This window comes from Vombatus ursinus, unplaced genomic scaffold, assembly GCF_900497805.2.
Source record: "Vombatus ursinus unplaced genomic scaffold, bare-nosed wombat genome assembly UNPS02004422.1, whole genome shotgun sequence".
Classification (NCBI taxonomy): domain Eukaryota; kingdom Metazoa; phylum Chordata; class Mammalia; order Diprotodontia; family Vombatidae; genus Vombatus; species Vombatus ursinus.
The window spans coordinates 636589-642593 of record NW_020944200.1 but is presented as its reverse complement, the minus strand read 5'-3'; positions in this window follow the sequence as shown (position 1 = coordinate 642593).

The following is a 6005-nucleotide window of genomic DNA, read 5'->3' as shown; positions in this document are numbered from 1 at the left end:
AACATCTAACTGACAAGATTGTCGTGAGGATCTGATGAGATATTTGGTAAAAAAAAAAAAAAGCACTTAGCACAGTGCCTGGAACATAGAAGAAATTATATAAATTCTTATTCCCTTCTTCCTGCATTTTACAGTTGAGGTGACTAAGGCAGAGAGGTCAAGTGACTTGCCCAGGGTCACACAGTTAGTAAGTATCTGAGGCCACAATTGAACTCAGGTTGTCCTGACTACAAATCCAATGCTCTATCCACTATGCCATTGGCTTTTATATTATAGAACTGTTAAGAGAATGAATGAAATAGTAAATATACTAGTATTTCAGAAGAAGCCAAGGCTTTGTATTATCCAATTATTTTTTACCACCTTTTTTAGGTAAGTTGGTAGAAATCTTCATTTCAAAGACCAATAAATGGAGCATATAATCACATTTCCTAATATATTTGAAGGTAGTTTGAAATACATCAAATGTTAGGTTACTTCTTGTTGACTGCCTAGAAAAATTCAGCATTAATTTGTAATTTTGTAAAAGTTCTATGTAGAGGAAAGAGTCGTTAAGATTTATTTCAATTTAAGAAAAATTTATTAAGCCCATACATCAGTTGTAATTAGGAATTCTAATATCTTAGCCAGATTCAGATGGGGTAAACCTCAGGACACAGGGTAGTATAGCAGGCCATTGTGGTACCTCAGCAGGATTAATATTATAATGAAATGAGAAAATTGTGGAATATTTAGTAGTTAACAAAAAGAAATTTACTTAGCCTTAAAAGGGGAAGGATCTTCAGTGAGAATGCAGTTTTGAGTCAACTGAATATAGTTTACTGGTATCAGTCATGCTTCTGATCAGTTAGCCAGAAGGGGGGGGTGCTCATGACGTATTCCTTTTGCAGTCAAGAAACTAGTAAGTTACGTTAATGGTCAGAGTATTTTGTTCTCTGAACCAATTAAATCTCATTGATAGTTTTAAAACCTAAAGGAAAAAAAAATGACACGTACTAGCTGTGTGACCTTGGGCAAGTCATTTAACCCTGGCTGCCTGACCAAAAACAAACAAACAAACAAACAAAAAACACAACTAGTCTAACCTTTATGGTAAGTAAGGGGCATTAGGATATTGTTCCCATCACAGAGGGTAAGACAGAGACCCTACTTCCTGTCAGTGACAGGTTGAATGTGACAGATATCCCCAGTAAATAGAATGGCTTGTATTTCTTTTTATTTTATTTTATTTTAATTATTTATATTTAATTTTTAACAATTTATTTATTTATTTTTATTTTTCAACATTCATTTCCATAAGATTTTGAGTTCCAAATTTTCTCCATATATCTCCCCTTCCCCACCTCAAGATGGTGTGCAATTTCATATAGGCTCTATGTATATTCATATTGAACCTATTTTCACATTAGTCATGTTGTAAAGAAGAATTAGAACCAAGGAGAGAAACCATGAGAAAGAAGAAACAAATGAAAAAAGAAAAAAAAGAGAGAGAGCAAATAAATATACTTTGATCTGTATTCAGACTCCATAGTTCTTTTTCTGGATATGGACAGCATTTTCCATCATGAGTCCTTTGGAGTTGTCTTGGATCCTTGCATTGCTACGAGATGAGTCTATTAAAGTTAGTCATCGCACATTATAGCTATTATTGTGTACAACGTTCTCCTGGTTCTGCTCACTTCAGCATCAGTTCATATAAGTCTTTCCAGGTTTTTCTGAAGTCTGCCCGCTCATCATTTCTTATAGCACAATAGTACTCCATTAAATTCACATGCCACAACTTGTTCAGAGTGGTTTGTGTTTCAAGGACACTCTTCTGTTGGTTCAGTTGAACCAGGAAAAAGAGCAGCCTGCCTCCTAGAAGGTCTAGTACATATCCTTGTGGCATGTTCACCAACTAATTTCCAATATACTCCCCTTCAAGGAAGAGGCTGAATTGGGGAAAAAAACCTGTCAGGGAAGCACAGACCCCAGGAGAGGGTCCTTATAGTGATGGAACCCTGGAGTTCCATCTAGGGTTCCATAGAAATAGTGCCCTGTGCTGAGATAGAAGTGATCACTTCACTCAGCACAAGGCCAGTAGAAGACCACAAGGCAAGGAACTCTGGGCTCAAAGCAAGCTACTCAAATGTCATTATATGGGACAAAGTCCCAGCTACCCTGCTTTAGTTATTTACTTTTTCACTTATTCATCTGTCTATCTATCTATCTATCTATCTATCATCTATCCATCTATCTATCTATCTATCTATCTATCTATCTATCACTATATCCTGAAACTATTATTCCATAACTCTCTTTCTCAGCCAAAATCCTTGACATTCAGGATCCTATTTACATTCAGTACTTCCATTTCTTCTCCTCTCATTGATTTCTCAGCTCTTTACAATCTGACTTCTGATCTATCACTCAACAGAAATGTTTTTTTCCAAAGTTGGCTATGATCCCTTAATTGTGAAATCTGATGGTCTTTTCTTATTTCTCTTCTTTCTACATCCATTTACTCTATTTGATACTAGTTTCCTGCCTTTCTTCCTGGATATTCTCTCTCTCTCTCTCTCTGTCTCTGTCTGTCTGTCTGTCTGTCTGTCTGTCTGTCTGTCTCTCTTTCACACACACACACACACACACACACACACACATTTTCTCTTCTGGTTCACTTACTATCTATCTGTTCTTTCTCCATCTCCTTTGCTGGCTAATCATCCATATCATTACCAGTTTCTTACTGGGCATATTAACTATATTTCTAGGAGACATCTCAAGTACAACAAGTTCAACTCAAGTACAAAACTGAACTCATTATCTTCCCCTCCAAACTCTTCGCCTTTCAAACTTTCCTATTTATGTGAAAGGTACCATCATCCTTCCAATATCCTATGTTCACAACCTTGGCTTCAACTCCTAATTCTCCCTTACCTTATATATCTAGTTAGATATCAACATTTTGATATTGTACCACCATGACATTTCTTGCATTTGTCCACTTCTCACTGCCCAAACAGCTACCACCTTCAGGCCCTCCTTACTTCTTATCTAGATGCTGCTATGTATCATATGGGGTAGGGAAACTGGACTTGGAGTCAAGAAGACCTGATTTTGAATCATACCTGAGACTCTTAATTGCTGTGTGATTGTGGACAAGTCAATGAACCTATCTCAGCCTCAATTTCTCTATCTGCAAAATGAGGATAATCATAGTACCTACTTCATAGGATTGTTGTTAGGATAAAATGAAATGATATACATAAAGCACTTTGCAAACCTTAATGCCCTATAAAAATGCTAACTATTAATGTAACAGCTTCATAATTGATCTCCTTGCCTCAAGAGTCTCACTACTATATGTCATTGGACACACTGGCCAAATTGATTTTCTTTGAGTGCAGATCTGGCCATGTCTTTCTCTTACTCTAGGGGTCATCAAATAAGGGCCTATGAGCTGTTCTTTGCCTAATCCTGTAAATCAATCTCAGAGGTTCCTTGCTGCTTCTAGGATAAAATACAAACTTCCCTGTTTAGCCTTTAAAATATTATATGACGTGGCCCATATCTATCTTTCCAGCCTTATTAGACATTACTATTCTTCCTTCATTCTCTGGGTTGTCACAATACCGCATACTATGTGAGTAGAGAGAAAGATTATATAGGTTCTCTTTCTACCTGTTTGACTATGTCTTCCCAATCTTCTTTGGTGTATCATCATCCATATCCCAGCCCCTAACAATGAATATTTCCCAAAGGTCTGTTCTTGAGCATTCTTCTTTCTGTACACTCTCTCACTTGATGACTTCATCATCTTCATGAATTTAATTATCATCTCTCTGTAGATGACTCATAGATCTATATTTTCAACATCCCTAACTCAGAAATAAGTCTCCCAGTAGTCACTGGGGACGCTTGAATCATCTGAGTCATCAAATATGGACTACAGTTGCTTAGGAATGATGGGGACTGAGAAATAGCCAGTCATTCTTCAGGCACTCCACTCCTCCCCTAGAATGAATCAGCATCAGTACTTAAATCTTGATGTGCATAGCAGGCCCTCCCCACAAAGCCTGGTTCTACTTGACTCTGATACAAATCCTTTAAAAACCAACCAGGCTTTACTGGTTTTCTACCTGGGGCCCAGAGGGGACCTGTTTCCATCACACCTGAATTCCTATCTTGTTGTGAATATTTCTTCTCAGTTAACCTGGTTCGCCATAATTTAACTCTCCATTTTTTGTACTGTACTTTGTAGTCTTGGACCTCACTCAAATTCTACCTACTAGATATTTCAAACTTGATGTTCCCTAATCATCTCAAGTTCAACATATGAACTCATTACCTTTTCCTCCAAACTTAGGCCACATTCAAAGTCTCTATTTCTGTTGAGGGCACCACCATCTTCCCAGTCACTCAGGTTTGCAAACCTTGGTGTCATCCTTGAATGCATTTTCCTTGATCCTACATATCCAGTCAGTTGCCAAATCTTGTTATTTCTAGCTCCACAACATCTCATATCCATCTCTTTCTCTCTACTCACGTAGATATCATGCCAGCTCAAGCTTTCATAACCTCTTGTCTTCACTATTGCAGTGGATATCTAATTAGTTTCCCTTCCTCAAGTTTCTTCCCTTTCCAGTCTTCCTCCATACAGCTCCCAAAGTGATTTTCCTAAAGTGCCAGTGACAGTGCATCACTATCTTACTCAATAAACTCCATTAGTTCCCTCTCAACTCAAGGATCAAATATTATTCCATTTTATCTTATCTTATTATTTTTCTATTTTTTGGATAAATTTTTTCCAACTTCAGAATGTGATATTTATTAATTTTGTGAGTAGAAATATAGCAGGTATTGTGGAAATCTCCTCAACCTTTTTTTTTGTTTTTACATTACCTTTATTTTCTTTGGTATATTTTATTTTTCCCCAATTACATGTTAAAACAATTTAAAAACATTTTTCAAAGTTTTGAGTTCCAAAATTCTATCCTTCCCTTCCTCCTTCCCTTCTCCCCTCCCTAAAATGGTAAGCAATCCGATAGTTTATACATGTGCAATCATGTTATTAGTCATTTTGTACAAGAAAACTCAAATAAAAAAGAGAATGAAAGAAATAAAGAAAGTAAAAAATAGCATGTTTCAGTCTATATTCAGACAGTATTGGTTCTTTCTCTGGAGGCAGATAGTATGCTTCATTATGAGTCCCTTGGGATTGTCTTGGATCATTGTATTGTTGAAAATAACTCATTCATAGTTCTTTATCATATTGTTGTTACTGTGTACAATGTTCTCCTGGTTCTGCTTGCTTCACTTTGTATCAATTTATGTAAGTTTTTCCATGTTTTTCTGAAGTGATCCTGCTTGTCATTTCTTATAGCACAATAATATTCCAACAGAATCATGTACCATAGCTTGTTTAGCCATTCCCTAATAATAATTATTAGTACAATGGTGGATATATATTATATAATCTATAAATAAGCAAATCTACATATGTTAGAGATGAATTCTCAAAAAAATTAATGATGAGGTATGCACTCATAAAAGAGACTATGGATCTTGTAGATCATTGTAAAAATCTAGTTGTGAAGTGATTATCACCATCTAAGCAGTCCCCTTGTCTGTTAATTTACTTCAACCATCTTTTTTATTTTAGGACTTCTTCACTCACATGTTGTGATTGAATTCTTTAAGCAACCTTCATTGAATTAATCTTCCAGTCCAATAGAGCACTCCCACATTAGAAATACAGAAATCTAGTAATCTAGTACAAGTCAGGCGGACAAATGGAATCTGGGAAATGGAGTTTTCCTTAAGTAAATCAGAAAGAGACAGTGTGGGCTAGTGGACAAAGAATCGGCCTTAGATTCTAGAAGACCTGGGTTCAAGTCTCACTTCTGATACATTCTCTCTGAATGACCCTGGATAAGTAATTTAATCTTTCAATGGCATAGGCAGGAAATTATAAAGCAGTTAATACTCTGGGTGGTTAGATTATACAGTGAAAATCTCAAGTA